Genomic DNA, 26,613 nt, shown 5'->3' on the forward strand with positions numbered 1-26,613 from the left:
AGGTGAGGTCGAAAGTGCTGAGGAACCGGGCGGCCCCTAGTCGGTCAATGAGCTCGTCGGCTCGTGGAATGGGGTGGGCATCGGCTCGGGTAACGTCATTGAGCCCCCGGTAATCCACGCAGAACCGGAGCTCGGGGGCGACACCGGGGGCTGCTGCCTTCGGAACCAGGACCACGGGGCTGGCCCAGGGACTGTCAGAGGGCTCGATCACCCCCAGGGTCAACATCTTCGAGACTTCAGCTTGAATGCAGGACCGGACCCGGTCAGGAACCCGGTAGGCTCGGTGTCTCACCGGCGGGCTGTCCCTGGTGTCCACATCGTGAACACACCAGTTGGTGACCCGGGGGGTCAGGGAGAAGAGGTCGGAAAATTGTCTGAGGAGCTGGCGGCAGTCTGCTTGTTGCTGGGCAGTGAGGGCTGGGGAGAGGTTCACTCCCTCCACGGAGCCATCCTGCTCCTTGACACACAGGAGGTCCGGAAGGGGATCCGACTCATCTTCGGCCCCGTCATCGGTGGCCAGCAGGAGGCTCAGTTCTGTCCGCACGAAGTGAGGCTTGAGGCGGTTCACGTGCAGGACCCGGAGGGGATCCCGAGGCGACTGGACGTCCACCAAGTAGGTGACTTGACTCTTCCTCTCAACCACTTTGTAGGGCCCAGTCCATCGGTCCTGGAGAGCGCCAGGCTTCACGGGGGCCATGACCCACACCTGCTGGCCCGGCTGGAACTCGACCAGAGTAGCATTCTGGTCGTACCAGCGCTTCATTTCTTCTTGACTCGCCTCCAGGTTGGCCTCGGCCAGTTCTCGGAACTTCCTGGTCTGGTTCCGGAGGGCCAGGACATATTGGAACACATCTCGGGGGGTGGTCTGGGGTGCTGCCTCCCACCCTTCCTTAACCAAACTGAGGGGACCTCGGACGGGGTGCCCATAGAGTAATTCAAACGGGCTGAACCCTAAGGACTTCTGGGGGACCTCCCGGTACGCGAACAAGAGGCAGGGGAGCAGGACGTCCCACTTACGCCGGAGGGGCTCTTCTAGGCCAGCGATCATCCCTTTCAAAGTCCTATTAAACCTCTCTACTAGGCCGTTCCCTTGGGGATGGTACGGGGTGGTGAACTTATAGGACACCCCGCATTGTTGCCATAGGGACGTCATATACCGGGATATAAAATTAGTGCCGCGATCGCTTACGACCTCGCGGGGGAAACCCACCCTGGAAAAGATCCCCATCAGGGCCCGGCCCACCACGGGGGCCGTGATGGTGCGCAGGGGAATAGCCTCTGGATAGCGGGTGGCGTGGTCTACTAGGACCAAGATGAACCGGTGACCTTGGGAGGTGGGGGGGTCCAGTGGCCCCACGATGTCGATTCCGACTCGTTCGAAGGGGGTACTGACGACCGGGAAGGGTTGGAGGGGAGCCTTGCGCTTCCCCCCACTCTTCCCACTGGCTTGGCACGTGGGGCAGGACTTGCAGTGTGCCTCTACCGCTGCTTTCATCTTAGGCCAAAAAAAATGGGTCACGAGACGGCTGTAGGTCTTGTCCTGACCCAGGTGACCGGCGAGGGGGACATCGTGGGCTAAGCCCAGGAGGAAATCCCGGAAGCGGAGGGGTACCACCAGTACCCGTCCTGATCCCAGCTCCACTGATTTCTGCTCACTATACAGGATGTTATTCTCCCAATAGATTCGGTGCGTTCCGGTCTGGTCACCTGCGGCTTGGCCCTCGGCCTGGCGCCGCAGCCCGACCAGGGAAGGACAGGTGGCTTGCTCCCGGCAAAATTCTTCCCGGGTGGGCCCGCCCTCGTGGCGCCAATGGGCCAACTCGGGTAGATCCCCCAACTCGGGGACCGGGGCGGGGTCGGATGGTGCGGGTTCGTCGCTGGCGACGGACCCTTCCGATGGGGGAACGGGAGGACCCTCGGTGGGAACGGTACGGGCTTCTTCGACCGGGGTGCCCTCGACTTCTCTCCGGGGAGTGAGTCGGGCTGTCATAGATCGGGTGGTGGCGCACACCCACTCGGGGAGTCCCATCATTCCTAGGTGGGCCTTGCGCTCTACGTGCTTCCAGGGAGAACTCTCCAGGTCGTTCCCTAAGAGGCAGTCGACCGGCTGGGAGGTTCTTACGGCCACCTTGAGTTTACCTATCACCCCTCCCCACTCAAATGGCACCAGGGCTACCTGACACATGCTTTCCCTATTGTCTGCGGATATTACGGGGCAAAAGACATTGGGGAGGATCTGCTCCTCGGGAACTAGGTGCCTGAGGACACCGGTGATACTGGCTCCGGTGTCCCGCAGGGCCTCTACCTGGTGGCCATTGATCTTGACGAGCTGCCCATATTTCTGTGTGTTGGACGGTAGGAGGCTACCAGGGATCATTTCCCTATCTCCCAGTGATACTAAGGCCATAGCGGCGGGTTCCCACTCCTCGGCTTCCTCAACCTCCTCCCCCAGGGCTACGTTTGCTACCTGTCTCGCAGGGGTGACTTGGGTGGCCATGGGGCACTCTGGGTCATTGGCGTAGTGCCCGGGTTTCTGGCAACGAAAACATGTGACGGTCACCCGGTGTCCTCGTCTCCCAGGGGGCCCTGTTACTGGTGGGGGGGGCGCCGGGAAAGGTGGTGGTGGTGTCTTCGGGGGGCTAGGCTGGGACTCTCTCGGCCCTCCCTGGTTCCCTCCCCCTCTCTGGCGGGGTGGTCCCTGACTGGTTCGGGGGTACTCTCCTACCATGCCCCGGGAGACCCGGGTGTTGGTCCAGCGGTCGGCCTCCACAGCCAGCTTCCGGGGATCTGTGAGCTTGCTATCCAGCAGATGTTGACGTAGCTCTACGAAGCAGTTCGCAGCCAGATGTTCCCATAACATGAGATCAGTGAGTTCGGCCAGGGTGGTGACCTTGCTGCCCTTGACCCACCCATCGAAGGCCCGACTAAAAAAGTTTACATACTCCACCCAGGTGGTGCCCGGGATCTTCCTGCAGTCCCGGAACCGTTGGCGGTACATTTCTGGGGTGAGGCCGTATCTTGTGAGGAGAGCCTCTTTCATGTGGCTGTAGGAGGTCTGCAGGGAGAGGGGTAGGTCGAGCAGGGTGTCCCTTCCTTCGCTCAGAAACCGCCCCCATAACCCCGCCCCCCAGTCCTTCTGTGGAATCCGATGGGAGGTCATGGCGACCTCGTAGGCCCGAAACCATTGCTGAATGTCATCGTTTTTATAATATTCTTTGACCACATCCTTGGGGATGTGGACCTTCTGTTCCGCTGGGGGGGCCGTCTCTCGGTTCCCCGAGGGCCTCCCGTCCTCATTTCGGGCCTTGAGCTCGAGTTCTTTTAAGCTGCGTTCGTGCTCTAGTTGGAGCTTTCTTCCTTCGTGCTCCCGTTGGAGCTTCTTTTCTTCCAGTTCGCCTTGTACGCGCATTTGCTCTACCGCTAGCTTTTTCTCCGCTAACTTCAATTCGCCCTCGATTTTGAGCTTGGCTAACTCGAGTTCATGACTGCGGCTTCTCTCTCTGTCCGCGAGTTCTTCTGGGGATAGGCCCCCGTCTGGTACAATGCCTCGCACCTGATTGTTGCTGCTTTCACTTGGAGGGGGTTCGGCTTCGTCGGGGCGCTCACCCGTGCCTTCCGGGCGGGATGCCCCGGTCTCCACCCAAGTTTTCAGTGCTTTCTGCAAGTCTTCCTTAGTGTTGAGGCCAGTGGTAGCGATTTTAAGTTCTTTGCAAAATTGTTTTAGCTCTTTGTGTGTGTATTCTTCCAGATGCTCCACCTGGAACACTCTGTTGGCGTTGGTTTCTGCGGAGCTCATGGCGCTTCCTTCTGCCATCTTTGTTGGTCGTGCGTCCGTTGTTCACTGTACGATCTCTAGGTGATGGGCCCGAATCCCGTCGCTTGCCACCAATGTTAGACGGCGACCTCAGAGGAGCCCGGAAGGGGGTCCTGACTTCCCTGAGTCCCACCCGTGTAGTATCGTAGCCGGGCACTGGCGAGAGATTCCCCAGGGGGAGGAATCGCGCAACTAGGATCGTACTTCTGGCACCACACGACACAGAGAGACCACACTGGGTATTCTCAGAAACAAGCTTTATCAAATAGGTATCACTGCAAATATGTACACGGCGAGCACGGGCTCAAGAGTCTCGGAAAGGTAGGGGGTAGCGGGACTGTCTCTGGTAACGGTTCAAAGCAGGGACGTATCCGGCGCACAGCTCACAATCCTCGAGCTGGGGGATATGTGGTCGGAGTCGGGGTCCGGCGGGACCGTGAGAGTCTGGGGGAGCCGCGAGTCACTCAGCGGGCTCAGGTACAAGTTCGGAGGTCTTACGATCTTCAAGGAGCCGCGAGTCACTCAGCAGGGCTCAGGTACAAGTTCGGAGGTCTTACGATCTTCAAGGAGCCGCGAGTCACTCAGCAGGGCTCAGGTACAAGTTCGGAGGTCTTACGATCTTCAGGGAGCCGCGAGTCACTCAGCAGGGCTCAGGTACAAGTTCGGAGATCTTACGATCTTCAGGGAGCCGCGAGTCACTCAGCAGGCTCTCGTTGTTCCAGCGTCGAATCTGTCGGACAGTCTCAGAGCACCCCTTGTTATAGGTCGACCCCGCTTTGATGTCCGGAGTCTGCGCAGGCAGGGGTCTTGTCACCTGGGGGCCGCTTGTCGGGGTTTCCTGCTATTGTCTTTTGATCCTTTCAGGGCCGGGTCGGGAGGAGTCCCAGACATCCAGCAGGCACGGAGCCAGCCCGCAGGGAGGCCGGAGGGCCGATCGAAACCCATCGTCCCCGGGGAGTTCAGAGGTGCGATAGAAACTGCTCCTCCCTCTCTCATCCCCGGGAAGCGTGATGTCCTCCAGCCGGAGTGGCGCCTCCAGGCCCGGGTCGCGCTGGAGCCGGGCGGCCATCTTGTTGCATGGAGTGGGCACGCGGGCCCGGGGAGGCCGAAAGGAGAGAGGCCATGTACGGGGAGGTCCGGGGTTGGTGCAGGTGTCCTGATGGGAAAGGTCGGCTGGGCCGCGTGCTTGGGCTGCAGGCACCAGGTTTCGGTGGTGCGGGGGCACGGAGGGCCATGCTACGAGGCCGGGTCCAACAGATATACCACCTTCATGAACGCCTTGGATCTAAAGGTTAATGTTAAAAAAACGTTCGTCATGATCACGGGGGGGCACAGAAAGGAAAAAAAAGTATCTTTCTCGATAGCCAGCCATTGGAGGTCACCACACAATACCCATACCTCGGGATCATGATTGATGATAAGCTAACCTGGAAACCAGCAGTGGAAGCGAGATGCCACCTTTTTAAGCGCTCAATAGCAGCCCTGCAGTCCTTCTCGAGGAAATTGGGAAGGAGGCGGCCAGCAGAACTGCTAAAAATTTACAACGCCAAGTGCCAAGCGATTGCTCTCTATGGAGCAGGGGTCTGGGGCCATATAGATGTTGGAGCCTTACAAAAAATTGAAAATCAATTTATAAGATTCCTTCTTGCTACCCCAAAAGGCTCACCAACCTACGCCTCCCATATGGAACTGGGAATTCCGTATTTGCAGGATCTCCTTAAAATTCAGCCATTGCTTTTGTGGAGGCGTATATGGACTTCGGATGCTAATACGCTATCACAGTCGATAGTGGCTGACACAATGTCACTCGATCACGCCTCTAGATTAAAATGGCTCCGCTACATCAGAAACTTTTTTACAGATATGGGCCTTGAAAAATATTATCTCCACCCAGAATCGATTTTTGCCCTCCCAAAAAAGGAGCTCAAGGAACTCACACTACGGCATCTGGAAACACTAAGACTGTCAACTGAGGCTGCAAAACCCTCAGTGGTTCACGCGAACACAGTCCAGCTAACTTTTGGCATTCAACCATACCTTACTCTGCATACCAAAACATATGAGAGGATGCTGCTCACCAGGCTCAGACTGAACCTCTTTTTTAGACTGGTTGCTTTTCCTCTAAATAAGGCCTGGGACTCAAAGCTGCCTCCGTGTCCCTGTGATGCGATATCAACTCAATCAAATATCCATGTCATTATCTTTTGTAAATTTTACCAACCACACAGAAAATTTTGGATACTTCCGCTATGCAGGCGATGGGGCCTAAGACAATGTCGACCGGCCTTCCTTAGACTGCAAACCTTAGAGTCTGAAGAAGTCTGTTACCTGGTCCTAAACTTTTTAAAATGTATTATGAACCATAGAAAAAACCTTTAACAAACTGCATTAGGAAAAAACATTGATTCTCAGAAGCAAAAAATTTCTCTTCTTTTTAAACAAATGACAGCTGTTTTTTCTTTTTTACTGTACATGATTGTTCTCTTTTATGGTTTTCTTCGTGACAAACCGAATAAAGAATTATTATATATATTATATATATATATATATATATATTATATATATATATTTTGCCTTGCTGATCATAAAGATCCTATCACTCTGATCTGATAAAGATTTGCTCTTAAGAACTCCTCGTGTAGTGTCTCTCTGTCGTGTGGTGCCGAGTGTACGATCCTAGATACGAGGTTCCTTCCCTGAGGAGTCTCCCGCCAGTGCCCGGCTACGATACCTCGAGGGTGGGTCTCAGGGCAGTCAGGGCCCTTCCGGGCCCCTCTGAGGTTGCCTTCTAACACTGTCCCTGGCCAGGTGTAACTAGAAACACCTAAATGGTGCTATTAGAAGTGCTGTATCCATGGCTGAGGATGTCCAACGTGAGTTTAAGAGGGCCGCACTGCGCCAGACGGCTGCCTCTATGTGTCAGAACACAGCGCTCCTGTTTCGAGTTCCTTCCCGGCTCACAGCCCGGTCTGCTGCCTGCATTCCCTCACCCCCCTCCCCTCTCGAGATATCCACGTGTCAAGCACCGGCTCTGCATCCCCAGAGGCAGCTGCTGCCTCCCAGACCTGCTAATTCCATCAGGGAGCAGAGTCCCACCCTGTCACCAAATGCTCCATTGCTGTAATCGTCACAACATGGTGCAAGAGCCACAACTCACACAACAATGCTGTGAATAGAGGCTCCTAATCTGACTCTGGCAGGGGCTCTAAAAGGGGTGAAATAAGACCAACGCCTCATTAACCTTTCAAAGACATGTGAAGTACTCGGGTGCGGCCGGCAGCTCTGTGTGTGCCCGGGAAGCTTTCTCAGCCCGGGCTGACACCTCTTAACCCATTAAGGAGGGGGAGACACCAGACGGCAGCACAGTAACATTTACTAGTATTTTCCCGTTTTTTATATATAAATACAGATAAAGGAAAACTTGTTTTCCGTCTGTATTTATATGTAAAAATCCGTAAAAACGGAAAACGGGGAGCCCTACTTATAAGTAACTCCACACTCCTTCCACATTTAATGCATATAAGCATATAAGCAGACATGAAGTTGGTGCCCCTGTCAGACACCACTTCCTTGGGGAAACCTACCAGGGTAAAAATTCCCATCAGGATTCTAGCCCCTGTGGGTGGCGTAGTAGTCCTCAGAGGTATTGCCTCTGGGTACCCAGTGGCGTGGTCCACCAGAACCAGGATGTACCTGTAACCAGAAGTAGTCTGGGGATCCATGGACCCTACCATATTGATGCCCATCCTCACAAAGGGAATGCCAAAGACAGGCAAGGGAGACATGGGAGGTTTTAGTTTCTGCCCTGCCTTCCGATTGGCCTGGCAGGTAACACAGGTTCTACCAAATGCATCTGAATACCTCTTCATTTGGGGCCAGTAAAAGTGAGGGACAAGACTTGCTAAGGTCTTTTCCTGGCCTAGATATTTTGCAATGGGGATTTTGTGAGCCAGTCCTAGTGGGAAAGACTTCTAGCACTGGGGGACCACCAGGGCACTTGTTGTCCCATGCATCAGTTCGTTAGGCTCACTGTACAGGAGGTTGTTCTCCCAGTAAATGTGGTGACTACCAGAGGCATCACCTGCTTCCTAGGCTTTTGCCTGCTGCCTCATGCCCTCCAAGGCTGGTCATTCCCTCTGAGCCTTGCAGAAGTCCTCCCTGGTGGGTCCTCCTTCTACTTGCCATTCAGCCAGACCCAGTAGTTCACCAATGCAGACAGTGTCCTCTCCACTAGGCCCTGGGATGGCCTCCTCTGGCTCTCCATCCACCTCAATTGGGAGGCACTCAGGGGCTGGCTCTCTAGTCCCTTCACCCCTCCTTGGTTTGGAAGCTGTCTGTGCCATTTGTCCAGGTTTCAGACCTTTTTGCCTCCCACTCCGGTCAGCCATGGAGCTGATGGTAGTACAAGCCCACTCAGGTACCCACAGCATTTCCAGGTGAGATATGACCTCCCCCTCCTTCCATATAGTCTGTTCTGGGTAATTCCCTAGCAAACAGTCCACAGGCATGACTGGACTCACAGCGACTTTAAGAATACCGTGACCCTCTCCTTCTCAAATGGAGCAAGGGACACTGGGTAGTTACTCTCGCAGTTGTCTGCTACCACAACCTGGCGGAATACATTGGGTAACATCTGCTCTGGGGGCACCAGATGGCTACTTGCCATAGTCATACTGGCACCAGTGTCCCTCAGAGCCTCCACACCTTGCCCATTGATAGCAACCCATTGCTTATACTTTGTAATATTAGATGGCACATGGGTCTCTGGGACCATCTCCAAGTCACTCAGGGACAGTAGGGTAACCCCTCTAGTCTCCTCCTCACTAACTTGGACAAACACCTCCCCAAGGACTACACTTGGTACCCCTAGTATTACCTCCAGTGGGAGGCTGTGCTCTCTTAGCTCATTTGGGATTCCCTTTAAATGTCCATACTCAAAGCACTCATAGCACTTGGGGGGTTTGTACTGACTCATGTTAGGAAAGCTCTATTTCTTGTGGCCAGATTGGGTATGGGACCCTTTCCCCAGAGAATTCTTTTGGGGGCCTCATGAGAACTACTTCTTTTTATCACCCCACTCCTTCTCTCCTTCTTCAGGTGGGAACCCTGACCACCCTTTTGGGAGTCCACCCAGATACCTTCTTGCTGGACACTCTGGTGCTCACCCAGGGGTCCACCTCCTCAGCATGCTTCATGAGGTCAGTCAGTTTGCTGTTCACCAGGTGCTGGCGCTGCTCTGGAAAACAAATATCCAATATGTGCTCCTTAAAAATGAGATTGTAAAGCCCAGTGAAATCCTTTACCTTGCTGCCCCTTCACAGCTCTTCAGTGCCTTGCTGGAGTAGTCAAAGAAATCCACCTAGTCTGTGTATGGAGTTTGTGACTATGTCAGAACTTCTGTCTATACCTTTCAGGAGTTAACCCAAATTTCTTGACTAAAATGGCCTTCATAGGGGTGTACTGTGTTTGGTCTTCCACTTTGAGTGTCAGGAGTGTGTCCCTCCCTACCGTGGGTATATACCTCCTCAAGCTACCCAAAATACTCCTCAGGAACCCTGTGCACTCTTATAGCTACCTCATAAGCTGAGAATCATTTGTGAATATTGTCTCCCACCACATAGTTGGGCACCACATATTTTGGTTTGCAGACCCTTGCATCCCCATGGGACACTGCAAGTGTGCTGCCCCCACTGCTGCTAGACTCCACCTGTCTGGTTTGGATAGCCAGCTCCTTAAGCTTGAGCTCATGCTCCAGCGTTTTCAATCAATCAATCATTTGGCATTTGAAGAGCATGGCTAATAACCCAGAGAGTATCCAGGTGCGAGGCTGCTGGGCTCATTTGATCAGCCAGGTCTTGAGTTTCTCCCTGAAGTCTGCGAGTGAGGGTGATGCTCGAAGGTGGAGGGGAAAGCTGTTCCAGGACTTGGCGGTGAGGTAGGAGAAAGACTGGCCTTCACTGTAGCTGCGGCAGATGCAAGATGTCTTTGGGAGGGCAAGGGAGACAGGACATAGGTCTCAGGGAGAGTTGGTGGAAATTCAGGTGGAGGGGATGATGTATGCTGGTCCTTAGTCGTGGAGAACTTTGTAGGCTTTTTCTCCTTCAGCTTCAACTTAGCCAGCTCCAGCTCCCTCTTGAGCTTCCACACCTCCCTCCTATCCTTCTGCTCCTGAGGGGAATGTTTTTTTGGCAGATTCAATGTTCCCTGCCCCATCCTGAGCATCAGGGGCATTCATGTCCTCTGCGAGGGTAGAGTTAGGCTGTCCTAGGAACTCAGGACCCTGGACTGGTCCTCCCTCTCCTCATCCTCAATCAGTGATCCATCCCTCCTCATTGTTCTCCACCTCATCCTCACCTGAGGTGGCCTGATATCCTTGTACCTCCTCAAAAGTCCTGAGGCCTATTTGCAGATATGCCATGGTAGCCTTCTTGTCTGCCTTCACCCCCCTCTGTGTGCAAATCTTCAGCAGCTTAGATTTGCTGAGGGTATCCAGATTGCAGGTATCCATGGTACCACAACCACATAGTACAACAAGTGAAGGTTTAGGGCGCTTAGATTTGGAAAAGGGGGAAAAAGGCAATTAAAAACTAAGGCAGGAAAAAGGGAAAATTGTAATGGTCTTAGATATGGATGGTAGTGTACACCAAATTAGTCTAAGGTTCTGCACAAACACAAGTCCTATCCTTACCGCAGATCACAGATGTTAGAAATGGGGTCTCTAGTTGGCAGAGGTATGCACCCTGCCCAAGTAGGGACCACCACACTAGTCAGGATAAGTCAGATACACTCCCAGCAGTGGACAGACATATGAGGGTGGGTGCAGAGGACTCCCAGCAGTGTCCAGACATATGAGGGGTGGGTGCATAGCACTACCAGCAGTATCCAGACATATGAGGGGTGGGTGCATATCACTACCAGCAGTGTCCAGACATATGAGGGGTGGGTGCAGAGGGCTCCCAGCAGTGGACAGACATATGAGGGGTGGGTGCATATCACTACATCAGTGGACATACATATGAGGGGTGGGTACAGAGGACTCCCAGCAGCGTCCAGACATATGAGGGGTGGGTGCATATCACTACCAGCAGTGTCCAGACATATGAGGGGTGGGTGCAGAGGACTCCCAGCAGTGTCCAGACATATGAGGGGTGGGTGCATATCACTACCAGCAGTGGACAGATATATGAGGGGTGGGTGCAGAGGACTCCCAGCAGTGGACAGACATATGCAGGGTGGGTGCATATCACTACCAGCAGTGGACAGACATATGAGGGGTGGGTGCAGAGGACTCCCAGCAGCATCCAGACACATGAGGGGTGGGTGCATATCACTACCAGCAGTGGACAGAAATTTGAGGGGTGGGTGCATATCACTACCAGCAGTGTCCAGACATATGAGGGGTGGGTGCAGAGGACTCCCAGCAGCGTCCAGACATACGAGGGGTGGGTGCATATCACTACCAGCAGTGGAGAGACATATGAGGGGTGGGTGCAGAGGACTCCCAGCAGTGGACAGACATATGAGGGGTGGGTGCATATCACTACCAGCAGTGGACAGACATATGAGGGGTGGGTGCATATCACTACCAGCAGTGTCCAGCCATATGAGTAGTGGGTGCAGAGGACTCCCAGCAGCGTCCAGACATATGAGGGGTGGGTGCATATCACTACCAGCAGTGTCCAGACATATGAGGGGTGGGTGCATATCACTACCAGCAGTGGACAGACATATGAGGGGTGGGTGCAGAGGACTCCCAGCAGTGGACAGACATATGAGGGGTGGGTGCATATCACTACCAGCAGTGTCCAGACATATGAGGGGTGGGTGCATATCACTACCAGCAGTGGACAGACATATAAGGGGTGGGTGCAGAGGACTCCCAGCAGTGGACAGACATATGAGGGGTGGGTGCAGAGGACACCCAGCAGAATCCAGACATATGAGGGGTGGGTTCATATCACTACCAGCAGTGCCCATACATATGAGGGGTGGGTGCATATCACTACCAGCAGTGTCCGGACATATGAGGGGTGGGTGCATATCACTACCAGCAGTGGACAGACATATGAGGGGTGGGTGCAGAGGACTCCCAGCAGTGGAGAGACATATGTAGGGTGGGTGCATATCACTACCAGCAGTGGACCGACATATGAGGGGTGGGTGCAGAGGACTCCCAGCAACATCCAGACATATGAGGGGTGGGTGCATATCACTACCAGTAGTGGACAGACATATGAGGGGTGGGTGCATATCACTACCAGCAGTGTCCAGACATATGAGGGGTGGGTGCAGAGGACTCCCAGCAGCGCCCAGACATATGAGGGGTGGGTGCATATCACTACCAGCAGTGGACAGACATATGAGGGGTGGGTGCAGAGGACTCCCAGCAGTGGACAGACATATGAGGGGTGGGTGCATATCACTACCAGCAGTGGACAGACATATGAGGGGTGGGTGCATATCACTACCAGCAGTGTCCAGACATATGAGGGGTGGGTGCAGAGGACTCCCAGCAGCGTCCAGACATATGAGGGGTGGGTGCATATCACTACGAGCAGTGCCCAGACATATGAGGGGTGGGTGCAGAGGACTCCCAGCAGTGGACAGACGTATGAGGGGTGGGTGCATATCACTACCAGCAGTGTCCAGACATATGAGGGGTGGGTGCATATCACTACCAGCAGTGGACAGACATATGAGGAGTGGGTGCAGAGGACTCCAAGCAGTGGACAGACATATGAGGGGTGGGTGCATATCAATACCAGCAGGGACAGACATATGAGGGGTGGGTGCAGAGGACTCCCAGCAGCGTCCAGACATATGAGGGGTGGGTGCATATCACTACCAGCAGTGCCCAGACATATGAGGGGTGGGTGCATATCACTACCAGCAGTGTCCAGACATACGATGGGTGGTGCAGAGGACTCCCAGCAGCGTCCAGACATATGAGGGGTGGGTGCATATCACTACCAGCAGTGTCCAGACATATGAGGGGGGGTGCATATCACTGCCAGCAGTGTCCAGACATATGAGGGGTGGGTGCAGAGGACTCCCAGCAGTGGACAGACATATGAGGTGTGAAAGCATATCACTACCAGCAGTGGACAGACATATGAGGGGTGGGTGCAGAGGACTCCCAGCAGCGTCCAGACATATGAGGGGTGGGTGCATATCACTACCAGCAGTGTCCAGACATATGAGGGGTGGGTGCATATCACTACCAGCAGTGGACAGTCATATGAGGGGTGGGTGCAGAAGACTCCCAGCAGTGGACAGACATATGTGGGGTGGGTTCATATCACTGCCAGCAGCGTCCAGACACATGAGGGGTGGGTGCAGAGGACTCCCAGCAGTGGACAGACATATGAGGGGTGGGTGCAGAGGACTCCCAGCAGTGTCCCACTCCCAGGAGGATGGATGTCTTTCACGCACTGCATGACACACCACATGTGGGTGTGAGGACATATAACACATGCATACCCACCCATGGCGGATGCAGCACAATACACACCCTGATTTCATGCCAACAGACTGTATAGTCATGTAACTGCATACAAAACTAAGATAGCCAAAGGGAACACACACTGTCACGCACATCCCAGGACTGATAGGAATGTCCAGGTGCTGGTCCAGCCACCAAGATGTTGTCTCTCATGGAAGGAATAGGGTTCAATTCCACCAGATACAATGCCCACAATTGTGAGTCAGGTGCCCAAATACCCTGCACAACAAGTACCATTTGTGTGGTAGGCCATGATTACACACATGCATAGTGCTGAAAAGGGACAATTTGTCCCTGAAGGCATTCCTACATACCCAAAACACAAGTACAGTGACTAGCAAGGATGGCACAGACGATTCATCAGGAGACATCGGTGAGCAGGCATGGCCATTGTTGAAGGGATCTGTCACCAACAAAGGAAGTGTTGACACAGGTCAGCACAACAATTGAGCAACTGTTTGCAGGGAAGATATCAGGTGCCACAGTGGAAGGAACACTCCTTGGGACAATGTCTCCAAAGAAAAGGAACACACACTACCAATGATTCTTTGCAGAGACATTGTGATGGCACACAGATACCATGGTCCACTTCATGACCATCATACAAAAACATTTCTCAGAACCCTAACACATTACCAGAACAACAACTCCAGGAGCCTCATCACCAACATCAAGTACCTGAAATGCAATAGTGTTGAAAGTAAAAGAAAAGGCTTTATTCAGCACACAAAAATAATAAATTAAGAAGACACTATGTACAAAGGCCAATGGCCAGTCCTTTGTTATAGTCCAAGGGTGGACGTAGGGGACCGTGTCCACCCCTACCTTGCCTGCACAAAGTAACCTTAAGGTTTGTCGACCGAGGGGGGGCATCATCTGTGGCAGGACCAGACACCGCAGGGACAGGAGGGGGTTGGGTAGGTGTGGTGGGGGCAGGGCTGGACGTCAAAGGTGGAGGTGAGCTCGGCGCTGCACACTGCTGCCAGGGTGTCCAGAGTAACCCCTGCACCTGAAGATACCCCAGGGCCAACGGAGGGGGGGTGGCCGAGGGATGGGGTGCAGCGCTCTTGGGGGAGAGGGTAGACATGGGGGTGGACTCAACTCCCCTGCCCGGGGACTTCCTCGCCCGCTTGCAGGTTGGTGTCACAGTGGGGGTGAGGGCCAGCTCACCCATGTAGAGCTCTTTGGGTGAGAGTTTGGCAGGGGAGCTAAGGGGAGTGGTTTTGGAGGAACTGGGTTGTGAGGACTGTGGACTCTGACTGTGGCTGCGTGTCTGTTGTTTGCCCCCAGACCCTGTGGGTGTGCCTACATCCCCCTGAGTGTGCCTGCCAGGAGGTGTGCGCTGTGCCTTACTTGGGGGTGTGCTGGATGTGTCTGTTGGGGTGCGTGCCCGTGACTGTCTGTGTGTGCGTTGGGCAGGCATGGGAGAGGGCAGTGTGGATGGGTCCAGGGTTGGGGGGACGGAGCGCCACAGGAGAGAAACTGCTTCCGTCAGTGCAGAGTCCATCGACCGCAGAATCCTGTGTTGCTCAGACATCATTGATGACATGCCCTCCACCAACGACACCAGCTGTGTGAGCAGTTTAGTGTGTCCATGGAGGACATGCAGCACTGATGTCTGACCAACCTGCAACTGCCGCAGTGTGTCCACAGACTCTTCACTGAGGGCAGCAGGGGTGACAGGGGCAGGGGGTGCGGTGCCTGGTCCGAAGGAGACACGGTGGGACCCTGCACGGACAGAAGGGACGGGAGCAACTGGGAGGGCGGAGATGTCAATGGAGGAGGCGGGTACAGATGGTGGGATGCTGCCAGTTGTTGTTGCATCCTCCGCCTCCTCAGGGAGTTCAGCCTCGGACCCATCGGCGTCGTAGATGCTCTCGCCTCCAGACAGGTCCTCCGACTGACTCCCCTCGCCCTCCGTGCCACTGGCTCCTGCTGACTCCACAGCACTGGCGGCACTGTCGCTGGGTCCCTCCTCAAGGTCCATGCAGGTGTCTCCCTCGCTTGCGGATGTTGATGCTGTGGGCAAGGAGAAGAAACCAAAATGCATCAGTTACCTGTATACATCTGACACATGAGCACAAGAACAATTGGTCACAGTGCATATCAGGCAATACATCATGAGTAACAGCTAGATTACTCCGCACATATGTAAGCCCCTTTACTGCCCAGTTGGTAGACCCACTATGCCACTTTGACGCCAGGAAAATACATACACAAAAGGCCACAACTTGAATGAGAAATACACTGAGAAGCTAGTGTCTGTGAACTGGTGAGCACAGCAATACAATGAAGTCATGACACCTCTTGTTTAGCCTGAAAGAAACAGTAGTGATGCACTCAAGGTAAACTAACACACCTCAATACTCAAGGTGTCACCACACTCAGAGACCTGTAAGTCCTTTGGAACACAAAACGAACAAATGTTGGTACCTTGGGACTCACAATACTTTACCCAATCTACATGTTTTGAATGTGCCAATTGGCCATTTAGTGAAAAGAACACTCATGTGGCTGCATGCAATATGTCGCACAAGGCAGTGCACACAAAAATACATGTACACTGTCATTGAAGAAGCTGGCACCTTTTCTGAGAAGCCACTGTTAGAAATAAATGGTGTTGGAGAAAGTACATATACATGGGCCCACGAAGGTCTTGATGTCTTGAGACTCGTTAGTTTGTATCACCAACAACAAAGGAGTCTCACAAAATCAAGACCACTGTGGGAACATGTATATGGAGAATCTGCAACACCATTTAATTTGAACAGTGGCTTCTTTGAATAGGTGCCAGTGTGTTCCATGAAAGTTGAAATGTCGTTTGGTGTGCGCTTCTTTGGTAGACTTTTTTCATGCAGGCACATCAGTGTACTTAACACAAATCATCCAATTTCCACATTTAAAACATGAACAACTGTTGACAAGTGCTGTGAGTGCCAAGGTACAATTTTGTAAGAGTAACAACTTGAATTATGTCAGTTGTCACCAGGCCATCCGTCACCTGATTACACAGTTGGCTACACATATGACCTACTGCCTGTCATCTGGAGTGGCACACATGTCCACACCCAGGACAATGCATAAGCTAATGGGCCTGCAATTGGGTGATAAAAAAGCCCAGCTGTACTGTGGGGACACCCTCATGGCAAGCCAAAATGTACACACAGATGTCAGCACACAAAGTCCAAAATGCGTTGGATCAGAACCACACACAGGTGCAAAAAATGTATGATCAGGATTCATGTTGGTAAAAAAATGACACAGGCTGCAAAGCACGAACATTGAGCACTGGCCAGCATCACAGGGGCACTGCACAGTGTATTTTTGCACAGGCAATTCTCACACACAAGTCAGACCTGGCAATGAAAAATCAGGGTTGCACATGTATGCCTCTCCCACACCCCCCCCCCCCAATACCTGAGTCAATGTGATTGATACAGATCAATAACTGACACCTCTTATTCTGGGTTACAACAACTGTGCTAGAAATATTGCTTCATTGACACCACATCACCTCGTGGGGCTGACAACACATATTTGTGACAAACAACCATCAACAGACCTGTGGACACATGTCATATGTGATGGGGCACTATGTGGCACACATCACCTTGCCACTTGCCACATGTGTGTCTGTAGTCCAACTGTGGCAGCGTTCGAGTACCGCACACGTCCGTGGCGGCTTGGTGTACCTTCGTTTAACTATTGGACCCTTACTCCCCTGACCTGCTCATCAAAATTCATTGAAGCGCCCCTTCGCGTCCCTCCCTGGCTCCCTAGCTCCGCTCCTGTTAGCGAGACGCCAAATTCCTTACCCTCGCGGAGGTCTTGTGATCGGCTCACCAGTCCACCCTGTACCCTTGACAGCAGACACGCTACTTTCATTCGTGTTTCGATTGAATCTCTACCGGGACGTTATTATCTACTCTCCGGTTCCTTCTACAACCGAGCCCCTCCTTCCCGTGCCTCAGCACTCCCTGAAATTTGCGACCCTGGTCCTGAGGATGATCCTAATTGAATAGGATCGAAACGTCGTCGACCTGTGCCCATCAGCCTTAACTCTTTCTGGCGCCCTCTAATGTTTGGTTCTCCGAATAATTTCGAAAAATATCGAATGGACAATTGAAAAAAAGTGGATGTTTTGAACCTTTCATCTTGTACATATCTTGTAAATACTGTTTTGCGCCATTTGGCTATGGTTTCCTTCACGTTGTCACTTGCGCCGTCACTCCATTATCACGAGCACATTGTACACTTTCTTCTTTAGGGTTGTTTTTTGGTATTCATACCAAGTAGTGCTGTTACAATTTGTATATATTTTTCATTAATCTTCTCCAAATACATGACGCCCACGGGCGCATTAATCAAAATATTTGAAGCCTCTTTTTTACTTGCTTTGTGGTTTGTAATGTTTTGTGCATACAATTGCAAAGAATTCAATAATTCCTGCTGAGATATTGTTGTAAGTATTTTGCAATTACCCTGATCTCAGTTGGGTCTATGGGTTACACTCCTGTGATTTTCCTGTAGTCCAACTGTGTCATGCACAGCAGCAGTGGGATAGCACAGTCATCAACACCCGCACCTGTCTCCTGATGCTCGGGACAGGGACACTCTATCAACTGACAGGTCTCGATCACCGTGACCCTTTGGGACTATGTCAGGTGTGTGTCATGTGTTCCCATGAGCTTGATGTCAGTGTCCTGTCAACTGCATCTGCTGTTCGGGCATCCAACAGGGATCTGTGTGGAGATGGGCATGGAACACATCTACGCACACCATGCCACATGTGGATTCCCACAGCTGTAGGGTCTGTGTGCATCGTGCATCATATTTTCCCAGTCAGACATGTGTGCGTTGTCTCAATGGCTGTGTTTTTTAGTTGTCACGTGTACCCCTTCATCGCAACGTGTTTGATATGTACATTTGACATTCCATGTGACCTGTGCGTGTGCCTTGCAGTCAGCTGTCTAGATGAGATGACATCCTTCCAATGCAGCTATGTGGATGTGTGTCACTCTGGTGATATCTCTGGCTGTTCACTCAGACTGGCCCCCAGCTCATTTCAGGGCATGCCATGTAGACTTGACAATCAACAGGTGTATCTGGCTTTTTGTAGGAGTGCCAACACGCTTGCATATGTGTCCTGGATGTATTGCACACACCCGACTCCATAGTTACCTGATGTGTATTAGCAGTGAAGCATGTGCTATGTTCATTGACATTGATGTTGGCCGACTCTCAATCTTCATTCATCCAAACAATGTCTTGCAGGGCACCACCTGTCCCAAGACTAATGCCAGACTTGGGTGCCATGAGGGAACGTGCCTGCATCCGACGTTACAGATTCACTCAACAGTTGATTGAGGACTTGACCGACAGGCTGGCACTACACCTCCAACCGCGACACAGGTATCCTACTGCACTGACCCCAAAGATGAAGGTGATGGCAGCCCTACATTTGTTTGCCACAGGTACGTTTCAATTCACCATAGCTGATGTTGGTGGCATGTCACAAACAATGTTCAGCCGTGTCCTGCGTGATGTTTTAGCAGCCATGTTGGAGCACCTTGATGAATTCATCATATTTCCTACTCCTGAGGAGTTGACAGATGTCAAGGGTGATTTCTATGCCCTGGGAGGGATGCCCATGTCATTGGGTCCATTGATGGTACACATGTGGCTTTGGTACCACCACAGGCACAGGAACAAGCCTATCGCAATAGAAAACATTACCACTCAATAAATGCCCTTGTGGTGTGTCTTGCTAACATGCTGATTTCCCATGTCTGTGCACGTTTTCCAGGATCAGCACACGATGCCTACATCATGAGGCGTAGCAGGGTGCCACAAATGATGCTGCGGCTGCACAACGAACAAGCATGTCTTGTTGGTGGGTATACTCTGTTTGTCCTGTGTGTTGCGGTATCTTTGGCTCTTACGGCATCTCCTGACCCTGTTTTTTACATGATATTTCCATGTAGGGGACTCTGGATATCCCAACATGCCATGGCTAATGACACCTCTCCGCAACTCAAGAACAGCTGCAGATCACAGGTACAACGATGCACAAGGGCAGACCAGGCGAGTGATTGAGAGGACGTTTGGCCTCCTGAAGAGCCGATTCCGGTGCCTGGACAAGACAGGCGGGTCCCTCCCTTATGCCCCGGAGAAGGTCTGCCGAATCTTCCTCGTGTGCTGCATGCTGCACAACATGGCAGTTGAGAAGGCAGTGCCACTCATCCTGGATCCGGATGAGCAGGAACATCCACCCGTGGAGGATCAAGGGCTTGCTCACGAGGCTAGTGATGAGGAGGAGGAGGACATCCGGAGTCAGCTCATACGCAACTTCTTCTTATAATGGTAAGTCACTTGGGTATGAGTGTGCAAGCTTGTAGCATTGAGTGGCATGTGTTGCAATATGTGTGTCCAGCTGACTGAATGCAAAGTGACTTGGACGTGTGTTCTGATGTGTCACTAGAGTGATGATGTCATGCCACACAGTTTTGCGGAGAGACTTTCTTTGAAATTTGCATGTGTCAAACATTGTTCATGTTTGACACATGCAAATGCACATGTTTACCTCCTCAACACAACAGCCCCACACATCACCTTCATGACAGTAACCTGGACAAAAGCATCCTCAGCACATGACGTTTTCATTGCCATCTCAGACGGAGACAAGGCCACCCGCAGGGACGGCAACACCAATCCCTGGGAATGAATTGCTATTTATTCACAAGTACACCCTCAGAGTCACAAATCCGGGTTTGCAGCATCTCCATGGCAACCCTCAGTGTAACACTCCTCTACAGATCTGCAGGACTACATCCACTATTCCGCTAAGCCATCAACACGTACATCTGCATGCATGCCCTCACCTCTACGGGCTACATGTGGCTGTGTGCTATTAACTTCTTGCTGGAGGGGAACAACACCACCATCCATCATTGGTCCATCAACAGTTGACTCCACGTCTCCGACAAGCAACACACTGCCCCACACCCCGCTACCGATCCCCCAAAGATGCTTGATGTAAGTCACCACAGACAAGCTGTGTGGGACACTCAAAACAACACCCCGCCACAACCTCACGCACTGGATCAGCAACTGATCCCACAATCTTGCCACATTGACGGACTTTCCTGTGAAGCACAACAACAGTTCAGGCACCTGGGACAAGGCAGACCTACTGGACTCCTACAGACTTAGCCGGACTCTTGTGCAAACCTTGCAACACAAAGAGCCATAATTTGCCTTACAGCCCTGGAAAACACCACACACAGCCATCACCATATCATCAGCAAGGACAAGTGGAGATCCTTCAGATAGTGCCGAGACACCCAAACACACGACATCAAGGAGCTCATCAGCATTGTGAGTGAACTGACAGCAGATCTCCATCCAAGACACCCCAGCCTTGCAAGGCAGATCACATCCCTTGCAACTTTGTACCACTGCAAGCTCATGGGCATACACGACAGCCTTGGCACACAGACGCAGACAGCACTATTATCCGCAGGACAAACCCCCATCAGGTTATGGACTCCCATCAGCACCAATGACACAACCTGGCTCATTGCAACATACACTCTGGCTCTCCATCAGTCCCCTTCCCACACAACATCTAAACCACATCATTCCACATCCTTTAAGCCCACATCCAGCGCGTCCTGAATGTCTCCTTTGAGTTTGCCACATTCCATGGGTGCAGGAGGCATGCAGAGACCCAGGCCCTTCTGTCATCAGGAAGACACACAACAAGCAAATGACAATTTTCCTCCATGCAACCTTCTCCAGGCAACCGGCACAAGGCCATCTTCCATAGTAATCACACCACTGCAACCGTCAGCATTGCCACCACCAACCACAACTTTGCCATGCTCAACAATGGTGAGGCCACCACCCTTGACCTCTCAATGGTATTCTACACCATGTGCTACCACACTGTCATCTCACACATCTCCAACACTGGTATCCAGAGGAGGGCCCAGGGCTAAATCAGAAATTCTCTCACCAGCAAGGTCCAGGGAGTCTGCCTCCACCCTGCAACATGTAATACACTGGGGTCATCTGGCCCATGCCACTGGGTTCTTCTCTCAGCGTGACGATCTTCAATGTCTCCATGACCCCCCTCTCCACCATCACACGACCTCATCATCATCTCGTATGCCATTGACACCCAGATGCTCCTCCAACTCACCAAAGACCCAGCCATTGCCAGATCAAAACTTCAACGAGGCATGAGATCCGTTGAGGAATGGCTGAACATCAGCCACCTGAGGCTGGACTTGGACAGGACAGAGGTCATCATCTGAGGATTGTCCCCTTACAGCTGGCTCAACTCCTTGTGTCCCACTAGTCTGTGCACCACACCAGCACCCAGTGGCCATGCACGCAAGCTGGTGTTCATCATGGACCCATCGCTGACAATTACCATGCATCTTTACCTCATGCTGCAACACCCCCCACATGCTGCAAATGACCCACAGATGGATCCACTCCAAGGCAAGACAGACCGTCCCCCTGGTCCAAGACATCAGCCGGCTCAACTACAGCACCGCCATCTACGGAGAACAACAGCAAAACTGCAGGAGAAGTTGTCCACATCCTGGGTGCATCCGCACACCTCATCTGCAACATCCCCCACCCCAGCCCCATCACTGTCCACCTGAGATAGGTACAATGGCTCACTGTGTGCTGCAGGATCACCTTCAGACTCCTCAACCACACTCAGGAGGCAGTCCACAACCCCAGACCCAACACCGACCGTGGATGTCTGTCATCCAACACTCCGTTGGCCCAACTCCATGCAGCCCACCTTGCCCTGGCCACCATTCATCACATCCACATAAAAACTGCAGGCAGGAGATAGTTCTCCCACCTCGCAAAACAGACCTGGGACTCCCTCCCCGGGCACATTAACATGACCCATGACCTCTACACCTTCATGATACTCTTCCAAATTGGTCTGTCTGAGCAGTATTGCAAGCCCCCCCTCAGCATCTTGAGGCTATCACGTGTGAGTATTGGGCTCCATGTCTGTATTTTGTGATACATTGTGACCCATGTGTGTCCTCGACCGGACTCAGATCCAAGTGTATGGATGGCTGGAGTTTGTTCCATACTCAGGCATACTTCGACATATCTGTACGTTGTGTAATCATGCTAAATGACTGCAACATAAAATTGCATGTATTAATTTTTTATTTGTAGCTCTGGGGCGTGATTTGTGCACAGAAAAAGGTGCTATGCAGGGACCATAGAATCCAAAGTTCACAGGGGGAGATGGGATCCTTGGCATTTGAAGTCATCAGAGTCCAGACCACAGTGTTTGGCATCATTGGTCAGACTGTGACCAGCAAGTCCATGTGGCAGATGATGTCAGTCAATAAGGTGATGCTGTCGCACATGAAGGCCAGGTGCCAGGCCAGGTGACCTGGGAGATGTGGATGGGCCGCTGCCTCTCATGGTCTTTTCCGTGGACGACCCACCTTCCTCGCGGGACCCTCAGATGTAGGCCTTGATGATGCTTGGGAGGCTCCGTTGGATGAATCCTCCTCCTCCTCCCTCCCTGTGGCTGGTGGTGGTGGTCTTCGCCTGGTGGCACAGGGAGGGTTGCCCATGTTGTCGGCAATCCGACAGAGTGAATGGTTTATGTTCCTTTGCACCGCCAGGAGCTCAGCCAGTCTTGCCTCCATCCGTTCTTGGTGTTCTTATTGACTGGCGTGTTGCTCGGCCTGCTGGTTCTTGATCTCTGTGAGGGTCACCACTACCTGGCTGAACTCCCTGGTTTCATGCCGGTATGCCTCCATGATGTTGTGGATGTGTGACATACCGGTCCCTTCAGCTGGCTGGTCAGGTTCTCGCCTCCGCCATCCTCCAATCCCACCACCCCTGCCCACACGAGCCTGGCCTGCTGTTGTGGGCACATCGGGTCTATGGGACCCCTGAGGGATGGCAGTGTCGGTGTTGTCTGCCTCCTCCTGGGTGCCCGCCGCACCTTGTCCCTCCTGGTCAGACTGGCTCAATTGTTCACTGTGGGCAGGGCTCCTCGGTGTCTCCTGGGATGTGGCAGGAATGGGGGTGGTGTTTGGCACAGATGGGCCAGAACCAGGTTCTGCAGGGGCTTGGACACCAGAGGGTCCAGGTCGGTCGGGGTTTTCCGCGGAGTGTTGAGAGGCACCGCTGCCGGTGGGATTAGGTTCCTCCCGAGCCTGTGACTGTGATTCTTCCCCCCCATTGTTGGGGGAATATTCATCACGTTGCCCTGTGTGTGAGAGACAAACAATGTTAATGCTGTTTCATGCAACATGCATGTTTCATACACATTCAAGTTGGCACTGTTCCTCCAGGTAGTTGTATGTGCCTAGCATTCTCCTCAATGTTCACTTGTGGATGGGTATGTTGCGGGGGACAGATTGATATGTTCTCCTGAGTCTTTGACATGTCGATTTGTGGCTTGGATGCTTCTTCGGCTATGTATTGGTCTTGTTGTGTTGCATGTCCATTGTGACAGTGGGTAAATCCATTGCCTGTCCTGGTGGTGTCTGCTTGTGTAAGGGGTGTGTGTGACAGGGCCTGCTGGTGGGTGTAGTGTGATTTGGCCCTGGGGCTCCCAGGTGATGTAGCTGTCCCCCATGGAGCATGCTGCCATGACAGTGAGTGTGAGTTCCTGTCCTAGATATCTGACCTTGTTGTGTTGGTGTTTGTGTTTGCACTGGTCACAGGAGGGCCTTGTGCTGCCTACACCAGGGCCAAGTGTGAGCTATCTTGTCAGTACTTTCCCAATCCCTGTGCATTGCCATGGTGCATGGGTATGTAGCTGGGCCATATGGGATGAGGGCAATTGGGTCTGATTTATGATTCAAACATGCGTTTTGTGCCACCCACCCTCCCAGCATACCAGACATCCATTCTTGGGTTGGTGCTTCATGTAGCATGGGACGTAGCATGGCCTTGCTTTCTCAATGGGGCATACACATGTTATTGGCATTAGTGTAGTTTTTGACTGTGGTTCTGGCCGGTGAGGGCTTGGGGGTAGTTGCGTGCATTTGGTGTAGTTGGGGTGTGGATGGCATTACCCCCATGTTACGTAAGTTGTTTGTGTACTCACCAGGCTCTGCAACTCCTTGGAGTTCATGTACTCCCACCGGCGGAAGCATGGCCATCACCTTCTCCTCCCAGGGATGGTAATGTACTGGTCTGCGGGGCGCACCAACTCCAGTGATGTTGCTTTGGGCGTAGTCCTCATTCATTTTGCGCTTGACCGCCCTCCGCAGATCATACCACCTGGCTTGGCATTCATTCCTGGTCCTTCTGATGGGTGCAACAGCATTCACCCTATCGACAATCCTCTGCCACAGGCGTGATGTTTCAGATATGCTGGTCTGTCTGACTAATGTTCCAAACAGCTGTGGCTCGACTCTGATGACTTCATTGACAAGGATCTCCAGCTCCTCCCTTGTGAACTTTGGATTCTTGTCTGTGGGCATGGTGTGGGGTGAGGGTGTGGATGGTTGTGGGTGTGTGGGCCTGAATGTGACAGTGTGGGTGTGAATGTGTAGAGGGGGTATGTGTGAAGGAGGTTATGTGAAGGTGTATATGTTAAGGTGGATGGGTGCAGTTGTTGGTATGTGCTCTGTAGCTGCAGTGAGTCTGTTGCAAAGGCTCATGGTTTGTGTGTGAGGGCCCTCTTTATTGGTCCATTTGTGGGTGTGGCTCAGTTTGAATTTTTGGTGGGTGTGTCATAAGGGGTGGTTGTGAATTTGCCCCTCTGTTTGCCTGATGGGATGTGTCCAGGTCAGTCCTTTCCATTTTTTGTGCAGTGTAGATGTGTTTTGTGGTGTTGTGCGAGTCGAATAGACCCTCCTTGTGCTGTTTTCCAGTGTCCGTAGTTCAGTACGGTACAGGGGTACGAGTCGTACAGACACACGGCCCCATGCGTTGTGTATGTACGGGGCGTACACCGCCATTGCTATGTACGCTGCGTACACCGCCATTGCTATGTACGGTGCGTACACCGCCATCGCTTATGTACGGTACGAACAGCCCCATCGCTATGTACGGTGCGTACACCCCCATTGCTATGTACGGTGCATACACCGCCATCGCTTATGTACGGTACGTACACCGCCATTGCTATGTACGGTGCGTACATCCCCCATCGCTATGTACGGTGCGTACACCGCCATTGCTATGTACGGTGCGAACACCCCCATCGCTGTGTACGGTGCGTACACTCCCCATTGCTATGTACGGTGAGTACACCGCCATCGCTTATGTACGGTGCGTACACCGCCATCGCTATGTACGGTGCGTACACCGCCATCGCTTATGTATGGTGCATACACCGACATTGCTATGTACGGTGCGTACACCGCCATCGCCTATGTACGGTGCGTACACCGACATTGCTACTGTACGGTGCGTACATAGACATTGCATTTGTACAAGTCATTCCCCGTGTACGGGACGGACGTTTTCCGTACAAATCGTAAATCGGTAAGCCGGTCCGGATCGTACTAGTATGCTCGGACTGCATTTTTACGATTCGTACGGAAAAGTGTCCGGGTACATCTCGTACATCTTTTCCCGATCTGATTCGTACGGATAGGGCTGATCCGTATGTACTTTTTGCCATACGAATCGTACTTCACGGGTCAGACGTGACTTGTACGATTCGTACGGAAAAAAATATGGATACGAGTCGTATGGGAAAAAAAATTACAGGATCGGAATCGGCCCCAAAATAAATTACTACAAATTAAAATGAATATATATACACTTCCCACAACATTAAAAAGAAAAGATTTTTCAACTAAATAAATATAAACATAATTACTCCCACCTAAAACAACACAACAGTAACAAAATAAGATTTAGTTTTCTAACTACAATAAATATATAAATGCATAAAATATAACATTACAAAATACTACAATTTACTATTCCCACCACAGTTAACAGCAATAAAATGTATATTTAACAAAAAAAAAATTCCCACTCCAGTCAGTGCAACAGTAGGAAAAGTGCTGGATTACGGAGGACTAAAATTTACTATTCCCACTCCAGTCAGTACAACAGTAGGGAAAGTGTTGGAATGCAGAGGGGTAAAATTTACTATTCCCACTCCAGTAAAAGCAACAGTAGGGAAAGTGTTGGATAATGGAGGGGTAAAATGTACTACTACCACGCCAGTCAATTCAACATTATAAACAAACAAAATATCTTTAGTAAAAAAATATTTTAAAAGCTGAGTAAATTAAAAAACATATAAATATGTTGGAAAATATCT

The sequence above is a fragment of the Triturus cristatus genome, chromosome 3_1, assembly GCF_964204655.1.
Source record: "Triturus cristatus chromosome 3_1, aTriCri1.1, whole genome shotgun sequence".
NCBI classification, from domain to species: domain Eukaryota; kingdom Metazoa; phylum Chordata; class Amphibia; order Caudata; family Salamandridae; genus Triturus; species Triturus cristatus.